This window comes from Pseudophryne corroboree, chromosome 3 (assembly GCF_028390025.1).
Source record: "Pseudophryne corroboree isolate aPseCor3 chromosome 3, aPseCor3.hap2, whole genome shotgun sequence".
Classification (NCBI taxonomy): domain Eukaryota; kingdom Metazoa; phylum Chordata; class Amphibia; order Anura; family Myobatrachidae; genus Pseudophryne; species Pseudophryne corroboree.
Window position 1 is genome coordinate 97,631,737 of NC_086446.1, and position 18,449 is coordinate 97,650,185.

An 18,449-nucleotide genomic window follows, 5' to 3' on the forward strand; every position below is an offset into this window, starting at 1 on the left:
AGACACAGACAGGGACACTGAATCCAGTGTCGACGGTGAATAAACAAACGTATTCCTTATTAGGGCCACACGTTAAGGGCAATGAAGGAGGTGTTACATATTTCTGATACTACAAGTACCACAAAAGAGGGTATTATGTGGGATGTGAAAAAACTACCGTAGTTTTTCCTGAATCAGATAAATTAAATGAAGTGTGTGATGATGCGTGGGTTCCCCCCGATAGAAAATATGGGCGGTATACCCTTTCCCGCCAGAAGTTAGGGCGCGTTGGGAAACACCCCTTAGGGTGGATAAGGCGCTCACACGCTTATCAGAACAAGTGGCGGTACCGTCTATAGATAGGGCCGTCCTCAAGGAGCCAGCTGACAGGAGGCTGGAAAATATCATAAAAAGTATATACACACATACTGGTGTTATACTGCGACCAGCGATCGCCTCAGCCTGGATGTGCAGAGCTGGGGTGGCTTGGTCGGATTCCCTGACTAAAAATATTGATACCCTTGACAGGGACAGTATTTTATTGACTATAGAGCATTTAAAGGATGCATTTCTATATATGCGAGATGCACAGAGGGATATTTGCACTCTGGCATCAAGAGTAAGTGCGATGTCCATATCTGCCAGAAGATGTTTATGGACACGACAGTGGTCAGGTGATGCAGATTCCAAACGGCACAAAGGTGTATTGCCGTATAAAGGAAGAGGAGTTATTTGGGGTCGGTCCATCGGACCTGGTGGCCACGGCAACTGCTGGAAAATCCACCGTTTTTTACCCTAAGTCACATCTCTGCAGAAAAAGACACCGTCTTTTCAGCTTCAGTCCTTTCGTCCCTATAAGAGTCATATCTGCCCAGGGATAGAGGAAAGGGAAGAAGACTGCAGCAGGCAGCCCATTCCCAGGAACAGAAGCGTTCCACCGCTTCTGACAAGCTCTCAGCATGACGCTGAGACCGTACAGGACCCCTGGATCCTACAAGTAGTATCCCAGGGGTACAGATTGGAATGTCGAGACGTTTCCCCTGCGCAGGCTCCTGAAGTCTGCTTTACCAAGGTCTCCCTCCGACAAGGAGGCAGTATGGGAAACAATTCACGAGCTGTATTCCCAGCAGGTGATAATTAAATTACCCCTCCTACAACAAGAAAAGGGGTATTATTCCACACTATATTGTGGTACTGAAGCCAGAAGGCTAGGTGAGACCTATTCTAAATCTAAAAAAATTTGAACACTTACAAAGGTTCAAATCAAGATGGAGTCACTCAGAGCAGTGATAACGAACCGGGAAGAAGGGGACTATATGGTGTCCCGAGACATCAGGGATGCTTACCTCCATGTCCCAAATTTGCCCTTATCACTAAGGGTACCTCAGGTTCGTGGTACAGAACTGTCACTATCAGTTTCAGACGCTGCCGTTTGGATTGTCCACGGCACCCCGGGTCTTTACCAAGGTAATGGCCGAAATGATGGTTCTTCTTCGAAGAAAAGGCGTCTTAATTATCCCTTACTTGGACGATCTCCTGATAAGGGCAAAGTCCAGGGAACAGTTGGAGGTCGGAGTAGCACTATCTCGGATACTGTTACAACAGCAGGGGTGGATTCTAAATATTCCAAAATCGCAGCTGATCCCGACAACAAGTCTCCTGTGCTTAGGGATGATTCTGGACACAGTCCAGAAAAAGGTGTTTCTCCCGGAAGAGAAAGCCAGGGAGTTATCCGAGCTAGTCAGGAACCTCCTAAAATCAGTGCATCATTGCACAAGGGCCATGGTAAAAAAATGGTGACTTCCTTCGAAGCAATTCCAGTCGGCAGATTTCATGCAAGAACTTTTCAGTGGGATCTGCTGGACAAATGGTCCGGATCGCATCTTCAGATGCATCAGCGGATAACCCTATATCCAAGGACAAGGGTGTCTCTCCTGTGGTGGTTACAGAGTGCTCATCTTCTAGAGGGCCGCAGATTCGGCATTCAGTTTTGGATGTTGGTGACCACGGAGGCCAGCCCGAGAGGCTGGGGAGCAGTCACACAAGGAAAAAATTTCCAGGGAGTGTGATCAAGTCTGGAGACTTTTCTCCACATAAATATAGCTAAGGGTAAATTTATAATGCTCTAAGCTTAGCAAGACCTCTGCTTCAAGGTCAGCCGGTATTGATCCAGTGGGATAAAACATCACGGCAGTCGCCCACGTAAATAGACAGGGCGGCACAAGAAGCAGGAGGGCAGTGGCAAAAACTGCAAGGACTTTTCGCTGGGCGGAAAATCATGTGATAGCACTGTCAGCAGTGTTTCATTCCGGGAATGGAAACTGGGAAGCAGACTTCCTCAGTAGGCACGACCTCCACCCGGCAGAGTGGGAACTTCATGGGGAAGTTTTCCACATGATTGTAAACCGTTGGGAATTACCAAAGGTGGACATGATGGCGTCCCGTCTGAACAAAAAACGGGACAGGTATTGCGCCAGGTTAAGAGACCCTCAGGCAATAGCTGTGGACGTTCTGGTAACACCGTGGGTGTACCAGTCGGTGTATGTGTTCCATCCTCTGCTTTTCATACCTAAGGTACTGAGAATTATAAGACGTAGAGGAGTAAGAACTATACTCATGGCTCCGGATTGGCCAAGAAGGACTTGGTACCCGGAACTTCAAGAGATGCTCACAGAGGACTTATGGCCTCTGCCGCTAAGAAGGGACTTGTTTCAGCAAGTACCATGTCTGTTCCAAGACTTACCGCAGCTGCGTTTGACGGCATGGCGGTGGAACGCCGGATCCTAAGGGAAAAGGCATTCAGGAAGAGGTCATTCCTACCCTGGTCAAAGCCAGAAAGGAGGTGACCGCACAACATTATCACCACATGTGGCGAAAATATGTTGCGTGGTGTGAGGCCAGGAAGGCCCCACGAAGAAATTTCAACTCGGTCGATTCCTGCATTTCCTGCAAACAGGAGTGTCTATGGGCCTCAAATTGGGGTCCATTAAGGTTCAAATTTCGGCCCTGTCGATTTTTCTTCCAGAAAGAATTGGCTTCAGTTCCTGAAGTCCAGAAGTTTGTCAAGGGAGTATTGCATATACAACCCCCTTTTGTGCCTCCAGTGGCACTGTGGGATCTCAACGTAGTTCTGGGATTCCTCAAAACACATTGGTTTAAAACCAGTCAAATCTGTGGATTTGAAGCATCTCACATGAAAAGTGAACATGCTCTTGGACCTGGCCTGGACCAGGCGAGTGTCAAATTGGTGGTTTTTTTCTCAAAAAAGCCCATATCTGTTTGTCCATTCGGACAGGGCAGAGCTGCGGACTCGTCCCCAGTTCTCTCCCTAAGGTGGTGTCAGTGTTTCACCTGAACCAGCTTATTGTGGTGTCTTGCGCCTACTAGGGACTTGGAGGACTCCAAGTTGCTAGATGTGGTCAGGGCCCTGAAAATATAGGTTCCAGGACGGCTGGAGTCAGGAAAACTGACTTGCTGTTATCCTGTATGCACCCAACAAACTGGGTGCTCTTGCTTCTAAGCAGACTTTTGCTAGTTGGATGTGTAATACAATTCAGCTTGCACATTCTGTGGCAGGCCTGCCACAGCCAAAATATGTAAATGTCCATTCCACAAGGAAGGTGGGCTCATCTTGGGCGGCTGCCCGAGGGGTCTCGGCTTTACAACTTTGCCGAGCGGCTATTTAGTCAGGGGCAAACACGTTTGTAAAATCCTACAAATTTGATAACCTGGCTAAGGAGGACCTGGAGTTCTCTCATTCGGTGCTGCAGAGTCATCCGCACTCTCCCACCCGTTTGGGAGCTTTGGTATAATCCCCATGGTCCTTTCAGGAACCCCAGCATCCACTAGGACGATAGAGAAAATAAGAATTTACTTACCGATAATTCTATTTCTCGGAGTCCGTAGTGGATGCTGGGCGCCCATCCCAAGTGCGGATTATCTGCAATACTTGTACATAGTTACAAAAATCGGGTTATTATTGTTGTGAGCCATCTTTCAGAGGCTCCGCTGTTATCATACTGTTAACTGGGTTCAGATCACAGGTTGTACAGTGTGATTGGTGTGGCTGGTATGAGTCTTACCCGGGATTCATAAATCCTTCCTTATTGTGTACGCTCGTCCGGGCACAGTATCCTAACTGAGGCTTGGAGGAGGGTCATAGGGGGAGGAGCCAGTGCACACCACCTGATCCTAAAGCTTTACTTTTTGTGCCCTGTCTCCTGCGGAGCCGCTATTCCCCATGGTCCTTTCAGGTACCCCAGCATCCACTACGGACTCCGAGAAATAGAATTATCGGTAAGTAAATTCTTATTTTTATTATGCTCAGGCAATCTATAAAGGGTGTAGAATGGACCAAATCTTTAGGAACACTGCAGAAATGTGGGATACCTTTAAAATATTGCTGCACAAGCTTATGCACGAGTACATTCTCTTGGCCAGCAAAAGCAAGAGGAGCAAGTTTAAACCGACGTGGCTAAATAACAAGGTTAAGTTATTAATGGACAGAAAAAGGCGAGCATTTAAAGCTTTTAAATCTGTTGGGAGTAAGGAGAGCTTCCGCTGCTATAAAGAATGTTATAAATTGTGCAAAAAGGAAATTAAAGCAGCTAAAATAGAAAATGAAAAACTAATTGCGAAGGAAAGTAAAACTAACCCCCAATTATTTTTTTTTCAAGTATATCAATGGTAAAAAGATTAAAAAAAGACACCATAGGACCACTAAAAAATGACCTAGGAGTATTGTTAACTAGTGAGATATTGAACACAACCTTGTCAGTTTTCTCTAGAGAAGTAAACATGGAGGAAATTGAACAAGTTAGCGCAGAGTTTAATTATCAAGATTATTTAACATGTTTAAGTGAAGCAGAAATCAAAAAGCGATTACAAAATATTAAGATTATTAAATATCCTGGACCGGATGGACTGCACCCAAGGGTTCTTATGAAGCTAAGCTCAGAGTTAGCTAGGCCATTTTACTTAATACTTAATGCTTCAATAGCAACTGGCATGGTTCCCAGGAACTGGTGTATTGCAGATGTTGTGCCACTATTTAAAAAGGGAATGAAATCTAATCCTGGTAAATATAGACCGGTAAGCCTGACTCCTGTAGTAGGGAAACATTAAGGGATAGCATTCTGGGATGCTCAAACGTAATGTGTAAGAACCAGCATGGCTTTGTAAAAATTAGGTAATGTCAGACTAACTTAATTCACTTCTACGAGAAAGTGAGTGCAAACTTAGTCATGGGTAATGCGGTGGATGTCGTCTTTCTAGATTTTGCGAAAGCCTTCGACACAGTTCCTCACTTGAGGTTGTGTCTTAAATTAAGGGAACATGGGCTTGGTGGTAATATTTGTACTTGGATCAAAAATTGGTTGGCTAATAGAGAACAGAGAGTTGTAGTCAATGGAACATTGGGGGTCACTCCGAGATGATCGTAGCTGTGCTAAATTTAGCACAGCTACAATCATTTACACTGACATGCGCCCCGCATGTCAGTGCCGGCTCCCCCCGCAGAAGTGCAAAGGCATCGCACAGCGGCGATGCCTCTGCACTTCAAGAGTAGCTCCCGACCAGCGCAGCTTTAGCGTGCTGGCCGGGAGCTACTCATTGCTCCCCGGCCTGCAGCGGCTGCATGTGACGTCACGCAGCCGCTGCAGCCCGCCCCCGTTCGGTCCGGCCACGCCTGCGTTGGCCAGACCGCGCCCACGAAACGGCGGCCAAATGCCGCCGATCTGCCCCGCCCAGCGAACGCCTCTGCCTGTCAATCAGGCAGAGGCGATCGTAGCGGCCCTACGGCCGTCTGGCAGGCGCCGGTGCAGTTCTGACCCGATCGCACCGCTGCGATAAACTGCAGCGTGCGATGGGGTCAGAATGACCCCCATTTTCAGGTTGGACTGAGGTATTAAGTGGTGTACCACAAGGATCTGTGCTGGGACCTTTACTGTTTAACATATTTATAAATAACATAGTAAAAGGTATCGAGAGTAATGTATCAATTTTTGCAGATGATGCTAAGCTCTGTAGGATAATTAGATCAGATTAGGATGTTTTCTCTCTTCAAAGCGACTTAACTAAACTGGGTGTTTGGGCAGCCAAGTGGAGTATGAGGTTTAATATAGAGAAATGCAAAGCAATGCATTTCACGAACAGGCAATCTATACATTGAATGGGGTAATTCTTGGAAAGTCAGTAATGGAGAAGGATTTGGGGGTGATCATAGATAATAGCCTTAGCAGTAGTGCACAATGGTCCTCATTCCGAGTTGTTCGCTCGCTAGCTGCTTTTAGCAGCATTGCACACGCTAAGCCGCCGCCTACTGGGAGTGAATCTTAGCTTTGCAGAATTGCGAACGAAAGATTTGCATAATTGCGAATAGAAATTTCTTTGCAGTTTCTGAGTAGCTCGGGACTTACTCTGCCACTGCGATCAGTTCAGTCAGTTTCGTTCCTGGTTTGACGTCACAAACACACCCAGCGTTTTTCCGCACACACCCATAAAACGTCCAGCTCCGCCCAGAAACACCCACTTCCTGTCAATCACACTCCGATCACCAGAACGATGAAAAATCCTCGTTATGCCGTGAGTAAAATACCTAACTTTTGTGTAAAATAACTAAGCGCATGCGCTCTGCGAACCTTGCGCATGCGCAGTAAGCAACTAATCGCAATATAGTGAAACTCGGCAACGAGCGAACAACTCGGAATGAGTGCCAATGTCGGGATGCTGCAGTAAAGGCCAAAAGGGTATTAGCATGCATAAAACGAGGAATAGAGACTAGAGAATGAAGCGTAATCCTGCCATTGTATAAATCATTGGTACGGCCCCATCTGGAATACTGTGTACAATTCTGGGCTCCTCAGTATAATAAAGACATAGTAGAAGTAGAAAAGGTGCAGAGAAGTGCTACTAAATTGATTAAAGGTTTAGAGTCCTTGGAATATGAGGAAAGGTTAGTTAATTTGGGAATGTTTACACTAGAGAAAAGGCGTCTGAGAGGGGATAAGATTAATATCAAGTACACAAAGGGACCTTATAGGGATCTTTTGGGCGATTTACTTATCGAGAGATCTGTACACAGGACACAAGGTCACCCTTTAAATTTGGTGGAGAAGGGAGTTCAACACCAAACGAAGGAAGTGTTTCCTTACCAAATGGGTGGTAAGATTATGGAACACACTGCCAGAGAAAGTGGTAATGTCTGAATATATTGAGATGTTCAAAAAAGGTTTAGATACATTTTTAGCCAAAAATAGCATCCAAGGATAGCATCTGCAAACAAAGATAACTCTGTGGAATAGCACTATAGGTTGAACTCGATGGACAATGGTCTTTTCTCTGACGTCCTAGTGGATGCTGGGGACTCCGTCAGGACCATGGGGATATAGCGGCTCCGCAGGAGACAGGGCACAATAATAAAAGCTTTAGGATCAGGTGGTGTGCACTGGCTCCTCCCCCTATGACCCTCCTCCAAGCCTCAGTTAGATTTTTGTGCCCGACGAGAAGGGTGCAATCTAGGTGGCTCTCCTGAGCTGCTTAGAATAAAAGTTTAAGTTAGGTTTTTTATTTTCAGTGAGTCCTGCTGGCAACAGGCTCACTGCTACGAATGACTTAGGGGAGAGAAGAAAACTCACCTGCGTGCAGGATGGATTTGCTTCTTAGGCTACTGGACACCATTAGCTCCAGAGGGAGTCGGAACACAGGTCTCACCCTGGGGTTCGTCCCGGAGCCGTGCCGCCGACCCCCCTTGCAGATGCCGAAGTTGAAGAGGTCCAGAGGTCCAGAAACAGGCGGCAGAAGACTTTCAGTCTTCATAAGGTAGCGCACAGCACTGCAGCTGTGCGCCATTGTTGTCAGCACACTTCACCAACAGTCACCAACTGTCACTGAGGGTGCAGGGCGCTGGGGGGGGCGCCCTGGGCAGCAATGTATAATACCTTTTTATGGCTAAAATACATCACATATAGCCCTTGAGGCTATATGGATGTATTTAACCCCTGCCAGATCTCACAAACTCCGGGAGAAGAGCCCGCCAAAAAGGGGGCGGGGCCTATTCTCCTCAGCACACGGCGCCATTTTCCTGCTCAGCTCTGCTGTGAGGAAGGCTCCCAGGCTCTCCCCTGCACTGCACTACAGAAACAGGGTTAAAACAGAGAGGGGGGGCACTTATTTGGCGATATGATTACATATATAAAAATGCTATAAGGGAAAACACTTGTATAAGGGGTTGTCCCTGTATAATTATAGCGTTTTTGGTGTGTGCTGGCAAACTCTCCCTCTGTCTCCCCAAAGGGCTAGTGGGGTCCTGTCCTCTGTCAGAGCATTCCCTGTATGTGTGCTGTGTGTCGGTACGTGTGTGTCGACATGTAGGAGGACGATGTTGGTGAGGAGGCGGAGCAAATTGCCTGTATTGGTGATGTCACTCTCTAGGGAGTCGACACTGGAATGGATGGCTTATTTAGGAATTACGTGATAATGTCAACACGCTGCAAGGTCGGTTGACGACATGAGACGGCCGGCAAACAAATTAGTACCTGTCCAGGCGTCTCAGACACCGTCAGGGGCTTGTAAAAACGCCCATTTACCTCAGTCGGTCGACACAGACACGGACACTGACTCCAGTGTCGACGGTGAAGAAACAAACGTATTTTCCTTTAGGGCCACACGTTTCATGTTAAGGGCAATGAAGGAGGTGTTACATATTTCTGATACTACAAGTACCACAAATAAGGGTATTATGTAGGGTGGGAATAATCTACTTGTAGTTTTTCCTGAATCAGATAAATTAAAGTGTGTGATGATACGTGGGTTTCCTCCGATAGAAAATTATTGGCGGTATACCCTTTCCCGCCAGAAGTTAGGGCGAGTTGGGAAACACACCTTAGGGTGAATAAGGCGCTCACACGCTTATAAAAACAAGTGGCGTTACCGTCTCCAGATACGGCAGCCCTCAAGGAGCCAGCTGATAGGAAGCTGAAAAATATCCTAAAAGTATATACACATATACTGGTGTTATACTACGACCAGCAATCGCCTCAGCCTGGATGTGCAGCGCTGAGGGGGCTTGGTCGGATTTCCTGACTGGAAATATTGATACCCTTGACAGGGACAAGATTTTATTGACTATAGAGCATTTTAAGGATGCATTTCTATATATGCGAGATGCGCAGAGGGATATTTGCATTCTGGCATCAAGAGTAAATGTGATGTCCATATCTGCCAGACGACAGTGGTCAGGTGATGCAGATTCCAGACGGCACATGGAAGTATTGCCGTATAAAGGGGCGGTCCATCGGACCTGGTGGCCATGGCAACAGCTGAAAAATCCACCTTTTGTTACCCCAAGTCACATCTCAGCAGAAAAGGACACAGTCTTTTCAGTCTCAGTCCTTTCGTCCCCATAAGGGCAGGCGGGCAAAAGGGCCAGTCATATCTGCCCAGGGGTAGAGGAAAGGGAAGAAGACTGCAGCAGGCAGCCCATTCCCAGGAACAGAAGCCCTCCACAGCTTCTGCCAAGTCCGCAGCATGACGCTGGGGCCGTACAAGCGGACTCAGGTGCGGTAGGGGGTCATCTCAAGAGTTTCAGCACGCAGTGGGCTCACTCACAAGTGGACTCCTGGATCCTACACGTAGTATCCCAGGTGTACATTGGAAATTCGAGACGTCTCCCCCTCACAAGTTCCTGAAGTCTGCTTTACCAACGTCTCCCTCCGACAGGGAGGCAGTATTGGGAACAATTCACAGGCTGTATTCCCAGCAGGTGATAATCAAAGTACCCCTTCTACAACAAGGGAAGGGGTATTATTCCACACTATATTGTGGTACTGAAGCCAGACGGCTAGGTGAGATCTGAAATATTTGAACACTTACATACAAGCGTTCAAATCAAGATGGAGTCACTCAGAGCAGTGATAGCGAACCAGGAAGAAGGGGACGATATGGTGTCACTGGATATCAGGGACGCTTACCTACATGTCCAAATTTGCCCTTCTCACCAAGGGTACCTCAGGTTCGTGGTACAGAACTGTCACTATCAGTTCAGACGCTGCCGTTTGGATTGTCCACGGCACCCCGGGTCTTTACCAAGGTAATGGCCGAAATGATGATTCTTCTTAAAAGAAATATGGACGCTTTCCTGATAAAGGCAAGGTCCAGAGAACAGTTGGAGGTCGGAGTAGCACTATCTTAAGTAGTTCTACGACAGCACGAGTGGATTCTAAATATTCCAAAATCGCAGTTTTTTCCGACGACACGTCTACTGTTCCTAGGGATGATTCTGGACACAGTCCAGAAAAGGATGTTTTCTCCCGGAGAAGAAAGCCAGGGAGTTATCCGAGCTAGTCAGGAACCTCCTAAAACCAGGAAAAGTATCAGTGCATCATTGCACAAGGATCCTGTGAAAAATGGTGGTTTCTTACAAAGCGATCCCATTCGGTAGATTTCACGCAAGAACCTTTACGTGGGATCTGCTGGAAAAATGGTCCGGATCGCATCTTCAGATGCATCAGCGGATAACCCTGTCTCCAAGAACAAGGGTGTTTCTTCTGCGGTGGCTGCAGAGTGCTCATCTATGAAAGGGCCGCAGATTCGGCATTCAGGACTGGGTCCTGGTGACCACGGATGCCAGCCTGAGTGGCTGGGGAGCAGTCACACAAGGAAAAAATTTCCAGAGAGTGTGATCGAGTCTGGAGACTTCTCTCCACATAAATATACTGGAGCTAAGGGCAATTTACAATGCTCTAAGCTTAGCAAGACCTCTGCTTCAAGGTCAGCCGGTATTGATCCAGTGGGACAACATCACGGCAGTCGCCCACGTAAACAGACAGGGCGGCACAAGAAGCAGGAGGGAAATGGCAGAAACTGCAAGGATTCTTCGCTGGGCGAAAAATCATGTGATAACACTCTCAGCAGTGTTCATTCCGGGAGTGGAAAACTGGGAAGCAGACTTCCTCAGCAGGCATGACCTCCACCCGGGAGAGTGGGGACTTCATCGGGGAGTCTTCCACATGATTGTAAACCGTTGTGAAAAACCAAAGGTGGACATGATGGCGTCCCGCCTGAACAAAAAACTAGATATTGCGCCAGGTCAAGGGACCCTCAGGCAATAGCGGTGGACGCTCTGGTAACACTGTGGATGTACCAGTCAGAGTATGTGTTCCCTCCTATGCCTCTCATACAAAAAGTACTGAGAATCATAAGAGGGAGATGAGTAAGAATGATACTCGTGGTTCCGGATTGGCCAAGAAGGACTTGGTACCCGAAACTTCAAGAGATGTTCACGGAAGACCCGTGGCCTCTACCTTTAAGAAAGGACCTGCTCCAGCAGGGGCCTTGTCTGTTCCAAGACTTACCGCGGCCGCGTTTGACGGCATGGCGGTTGAACGCCGGATCCTGAAAGGGCATTCCAGATGAAGTCATCCCTACCCTGGTCGAAGACAGGAAGGATGTAACCGCAAAACATTTTCACCGCATTTGGCGAAGATATGTTGCGTGGTGTGGGGCCAAGAAGGCCCCTACAGAGGAATTCCAACTGGGTCGTTTCCTACATTTCCTGAAAACAGGACTGTCTATGGGCCTAAAATTAGGGTCCATTAAGGTTCAAATTTCGGCCCTGTCGAATTTCTTCCAGAAAGAACTGGCTTTAGTGCCTGACGTTCTGATGTTTGTAAAAGGGGTACTGCATATACAGCCTCCTTTTGTGCCCCAGTGGCACCTTGGGATCTCAATGTTGTTTTGAGTTTCCTAAAGTCACATTGGTTTGAACCACTCACCACTGTGGACTTAAAATATCTCACATGGAAGGTGACGATGCTATTGGCCCTGGCTTCAGCCAGGCGTGTGTCAGAATTGGCGGCTTTATCATATATAAAGCCCTTACTTAATTTTTCATTCTGACAGGGCAGAATTGAGGACTCGTCCTCAATTTCTCCTTAAGGTGTTTTCTGTTTTTCACATGAACCAACCTATTGTGGTACCTGCGGGTACTAGGGACTTGGAGGACTCCAAGTTACTTGACGTTGTCAGGGCCCTGAAAAATATGTTTCCAGGAAGGCTGGAGTCAAAAAATCTGACTCGCTGTTTAGCCTGTATGCACCCAACAAGATGGGTGCTCCTGCTTCTAAGCAGACGATTGCTCGCTGGATTTGTAATACAATTCAGTTTACACATTCTGTGGCAGGCCTGCCACAGCCAAAATCGGTAAAAGCCCATTCCAAAAGGAAGGGGGCTCATCTTGGGCGACTGCCCGAGGGGTCTCGGCTTTACAACTTTGCCGAGCAGTTACTTGGTCAGGGGAAAACACGTTTGCTAAATTCTACAAATTTGATACCCTGGCTGAGGAGGACATGGAGTTCTCTCATTCGGTGCTGCAGGGTCATCCGCACTCTCCCGCCCGTTTGGGAGCTTTGGTATAATCCCCATGGTCCTGACGGAGTCCCCAGCATCCACTAGGACGTCAGAGAAAATAAGATTTTACTTACCGATAAATCTATTTCTCGTAGTCCGTAGTGGATGCTGGGCGCCCATCCCAAGTGCGGATTGTCTGCAATACTTGTACATAGTTATTGTTACAAAAATCGGGTTATTCTTGTTGTGAGCCATCTTTTCAGAGGCTCCTTCGTTGTTATCATACTGTTAACTGGGTTCAGATCACAGGTTGTACGGTGTGATTGGTGTGGCTGGTATGAGTCTTACCCGGGATTCAATATCCTTCCTTATTATGCACGCTCGTCCGGGCACAGTATCCTAACTGAGGCTTGGAGGAGGGTCATAGGGGGAGGAGCCAGTGCACACCACCTGATCCTAAAGCTTTTATTATTGTGCCCTGTCTCCTGCGGAGCCGCTATATCCCCATGGTCCTGACGGAGTCCCCAGCATCCACTACGGACTACGAGAAATAGATTTATCGGTAAGTAAATTCTTATTTTTTCAACCTTAATAACTATGTTACTGTGTTACTCTGTCGTTAGCACGGCACCCTGCAATCCGTAGCGCTACATGAGAATCAATTTACCAGTTGTCCGGATTTAGGGGTATATTTACGAAGCAGTGGCAGCGGGGCTTTGCCTTCAAAATTGAAAGTGGCAATAAGGTATAGTGCAAAAGATGCCCCTACCCCCAGAAGCAGCAGCTTGCAAAAGATGCCACTATATAAATATAGTGGTTGATGTATCAAGCAGTGCAAAGAGTGGAGAAGTGTAACAGTGGAAGAGTTGCTTGATAAATGCTACCCCAATGCTGATTGGTTGCTATGGGCAACTTCTCCAATGGTCCATTTCTCCACTCTTTTCACTGATTGATACAGCGACCCCATAAACTGCACTGGATCTGGGTGGGTCACAGGAGGCTGACTGGCAGTGATTGGTACTGCCTGCCTAGCCCTCTACCCCTTCTGGGATCAGCACCTACAGGTCTGGCAGGAAGCTCTCAGGACAATAGTGTCAGAGTATAGTGCACTCAGTACCTTGTCTCCTGTGTATATATTACACTGGGTGCGCTTACTCTAGTGTTTACCCTCTAGTGCTGGAGCACCAGGGAGTCGAAGACTGATGGCGTAGTTCCTCCTGCAGTGGAGAGAGAGAGAGAGTTCCATACCCTCCAACATTTTACATATAAAAATTGGTACAAATTAGGAAAGGGGGTGTGGCTACGGGTAAAGGGGGTGTGACCACATTCCTTTTTCCTATACTTTCAATGGAAGTTTGGAGCGCCAAAAATCTGTACAGACCATAAAAAAAGGTACTGTACCTGCCAAAAAAGTGCAGCTGGAGGGTATGCAGATCCTCCTGTAGTGGAGATGGAGAAACAGTTCCTCCTGTAGCGTGTCCCACTGCCTGAACGGGATGGAGAGCAGAGAGTGGTGTGTGTTCCTTCCAACGGGAGTCAGTCTGCACGGATGTGCAGCCTTCCATCTGCTAACAGATTTGCTGCTGCGATCAACTCTGAATTACCCCCTATATGTCCTGGACACTGAGTAGTGTTCTGCAATGATGGCTACTGATGCAAACCAATCAATGGAGCTGTGGCACAAACGTTTGGGTCATCTGGGATGTGACAACATCCAGAAGCTGCTAGATGGAATGGTAACAGGGATCACCGTGAGTAATGATGAAAGACCTATGGGGGTCATTCCGAGTTGATCGCTCACTAGATACTTTTTGCAGCCGTGCGAATGCATAGTCGCCGCCCACTGGGGAGTGTATTTTAGCTTTGCAAGTGTGTGAACACTTGTGCAGCCGAGCGGTACAAAAATAGTTTGTGCAGTTTCTGAGTAACTCAGAACTTACTCAGCCGCTGTGATCACTTCAGCCTGTCCGGTCCCGGAATTGATGTCAGACATCCGCCCTGCAAACGCTTGGACACACCTGCATTTTTCCAAACACTCCCAGAAAACGCCTTCTACCTGTCAATCTCCTTGCGATCGGCTGTGTGAATAGATTCTTCATTAAATCAATCGCAAAGCAATGATCCGCTTTGTACCCGTACGACGCGCCTGCGCATTGTGGTGCATACGCATGCGCAGTAGTGACCTGATCGCTGTGCTGCGAAAAACGTCAGCGTGCGAACAGGTCGGAATGACCCCCTACGTGTGAGAGCTGTATAAAAGAAAAGCAAACTCGCAACCCATTTCCAAAGTTAGCTAGTAGAGCAGAGACACCACTAGCTCAAGTGCACACCGACATATGTAGTCCAATGGAGGCAGGGCCAGATCTAGGGGGGGGGGCAAGGGGGCGACCGCTCCCCCTAACACAGTCATAGCCACGCCCACTTTTGAGCAGAAGAGAGCTCTTCGGGGAGAGCCTGAGGCAGAACGATGTGCTGCAGCTTATACCACAGCAGCATAGAGGAGCCAGGATAGCAAGGGTTACAGAGCATTTGCCCCACTTGCTGGTGTGTGGGTACTAGGGCTAATAAATACAATTACCCCATAGCACAGTCACATGTACATAGAACAATCACAAAGCCCTTATCTCAGTCTCACTCAAAAAGTTCAGTCAGAATTGAGAGGAGGAGGAGTTGGGATTGCAGATGGGAGGAGTTGGGACTGTAGAGAGAGGAGTCCAGATTAAACAGCAAATGCCCCCCCCCCCCTAAAGAAAAGTCTAGATCCGTCCCTGAATGGAGGTGGAATCAATCAGTGGCTACAGATATTTCATGACTCTCATTGATGACGCCACAAGAATGACATGTATATTTTATTAAAGAGTGACGTCAACAAAATTGTGGAATACCAAAACCTGGTGGAGACTCAGATGGGTCTGAAATTAAAGGTCTTGAGATCCAACAATGGTGGAGAGTATGACAACAAGGTGTTAGCCACATTCCTTACAAAATATGGCATAAAGTACCAACTAACAATTGCCTACACACCAAAACAAAATGGTGTGAGTGAATGGGCAAACTGCACAATTGTTGAGAGAGCACGGACTATGTTAAATGACACGGGTCTGTAAAAAATATTTTGGGCAGAAGCAGTATCTACTGCAGTACACCTAAAAAAATGTGCACCTACAGTAGCTGTAAAAGGTAAAACGCCACTGGAGGCGTGGTCCAATAAAAAGCCAAGTGTCAGTCATCTTCGTGTGTCTTCGGGAGCAAAGCTTTTGCACATATACCTAAGGAGAAAAGGAGAAAGTTAGATCCAAAATCCATAGAATGTATTATGCTTGGATACTGTGAAGAAAAAACACATTTTGTTTCCCCAGCTCCCTGAATGATAGCAGTAACCAGATTTAAATCCCATACAATATCTTAGAATTCAGAGATCTCGGTTACATATATCTGCGCAAATGTATGTGTAAGCCCCCAAGCCGCGTCAAGGCCTCTCTGTATATATATATATATATATATATATATATATATATATATATATATATATATATATATATATATATATTGGGGGTCCCTAGCACTATATCTAGGTGGAGGTGTGGGATGTGGTGTTCCTGAATTGGCGGAGCTGGATGGCTTTAGTGTGGCACACTCTTACATTAACACTTATCACATACTAATTTCTTTAGCACTATTTCTTATTTTAATTACATCTGATTTTTGTATCACTTTCTCTATAGCCTCGGCTTCTTAAATACTAATCTATTAACATTATAGTTTTTTCACTGGTATGCTACGCTGGGCCGTCTGGCTTATGCTGATTTTTTTGGGGTGCCACGCCCTGCACCTAGATATAGCGCTAGGGACCCCCCAATATATATACAGAGAGGCCTTGACGCGGCTTGGGGGCTTGCACATACATACATTTGCGCAGATATATGTAACCGAGATCACTGATTTCTAAGATATTGTATGGGATTTAAATCTGGTTACTGTTATCATTCAGGGTGCTGGGGGAAACAAAATGTTTCTTTTTTTTCTTGCTCAGAAATACCCCTCCCTTTCAAGCACCTGAATGATATCACTAAGCTATTTGAGCATCCACCACTATATTTGCTTGTTGTGAGAGGCAGAGAGGTTCCTGCATTAGGAGGAGATGCAGGTTCTGACATGCCAGATGGAGCATTATGGGGTTGCTCTTAGCTTAGATATATTGTAGCAGGGAGCCATTATCATGTGGCTCCTTGCTGGTTAAACATAGACCCAGATTGGGGTTGTGGAGGTGTGGGATGTGGTGCCCCTGAATTGGCGGAGCTGGATGGCTTTAGTGTGGTATACCCTTACACTTTATTAACACTTATCACATACTAATTTCTCTAACGTCCTAGAGGATGCTGGGACTCCGTAAGGACCATGGGGAATAGACGGACTCCGCAGGAGGCATGGGCACTTTAAGAAAGACTTTGGACTCTGGGTGTGCACTGGCTCCTCCCTCTATGCCCCTCCTCCAGACCCCAGATTTAGACTGTGCCCAGAGGGAGAATGGGTGCACTGCAGGGAGCTCTCCTGAGTTTCCTGCTTAGAAAGCATTTTTGTTAGGATTTTTTTCTCTTTTTCAGGGAGCACTGCTGGCAACAGGCTCCCTGCATCGAGGGACCTAGGAGAGAGGAGCAGACCTACTTAAATGATAGGATCTGCTTCCTCGGCTACTGGACACCATTAGCTCCAGAGGGAGTGAACACAGGTTCGTCCTGGGCGTTCACCCCAGAGCCGCGCCGCCGTTCTCCTCACAGAGCCAGAAGAAATGAAGACAGAAGACGTCTCAGGCGGCAGAAGCCTTCGGTGCTTCACTGAGGTAATGCACAGCACCGCAGCTGTGCGTCATTGCTCCCATACACCTCACACACTCCAATCACTGTAAAGGCGCAGGGGGGGGCGCCCTGGGCAGCAATAAAACACCTCTCCTATGGCACAAGTCTATATACATGTACAGGTGGGCACTGTACATGTATATAAAAGAGCCCCCGCCATTTTTTAGTAAGTTTGAGCGGAACAGAAGCCCGCCGCCGAGGGGGCGGGGCTTCTCCCTCAGCACTCACCAGCGCCATTTTCTCTCCACAGCACCGCTGAGAGGAAGCTCCCCGGACTCTCCCCTGCTTGACACACGGTGAAAGGGGGTTTTAAAGTAGAGGGGGGGCACATTATTGGCATTTTTACATTAAGCAGCGCTACTGGGTAAACAATCTGTGTTTTTTTCCAAGGTTATATAGCGCTGGGGTGTGTGCTGGCATACTCGCTCTCTGTCTCTCCAAGGGGCCTCAGGGGGAACCTGTCTTCAGAAAAGAGATTCCCTGTGTGTGTGAAGTGTGTCGGTACGTGTGTGTCGACATGTTTGACGAGGAAGGCTCACCTAAGGAGGAGGGGGAGTGCATGATGGTCAGGTCGCCGTCGGCAACGCCGACACCGGACTGGGTGGATATGTGGAATGTATTGAATGCAAATGTAAATTTACTGCATAAACGATTAGACAAGGCTGAAGCTAGGGATCAGTCAGGTAGTCAGACCATGCCTGTCCCTGTGGCACCAGGACCTTCGGGGTCTCAAAAACGCACCATATCCCAGATCACTGACACAGATACCGACTCTAGTGTCGACTATGAGGATGCAAAATTATAGCCAAAGGTGGCAAAAGGTATTCGTTACATGATTATTGCCATTAAAGAGGTTTTGCATATCACTGAGGAACCCCCTGTCCCTGACACGAGGGTACACATGTATAAAGGGAAAAAGCCTGAGGTCACTTTTCCGTCCTCTTTTGAACTAAGCGACTTGTGCGAAAAGGCTTGGGAATCTCCAGATAGGAGACTACAAGTTCCCAAAAGGATTCTTATGGCGTATCCCTTTCCACAAAAGGACAGGATACGATGGGAATCTTTGCCGAAGGTAGACAAGGCGCTGATACGCTTATCCAAGAAGGTGGCACTGCCTTCTCAGGATACAGCTTCCCTCAAGGAGCCTGCTGATCATAAGCAGGAGGTTACCATGAAGCATATTTACACACATTCCGGCACTATCGTTAGACCGGCTATGGCATCGGCCTGGGTGTGTAGTGCTGTCGCAGCATGGACAGATTCCTTATC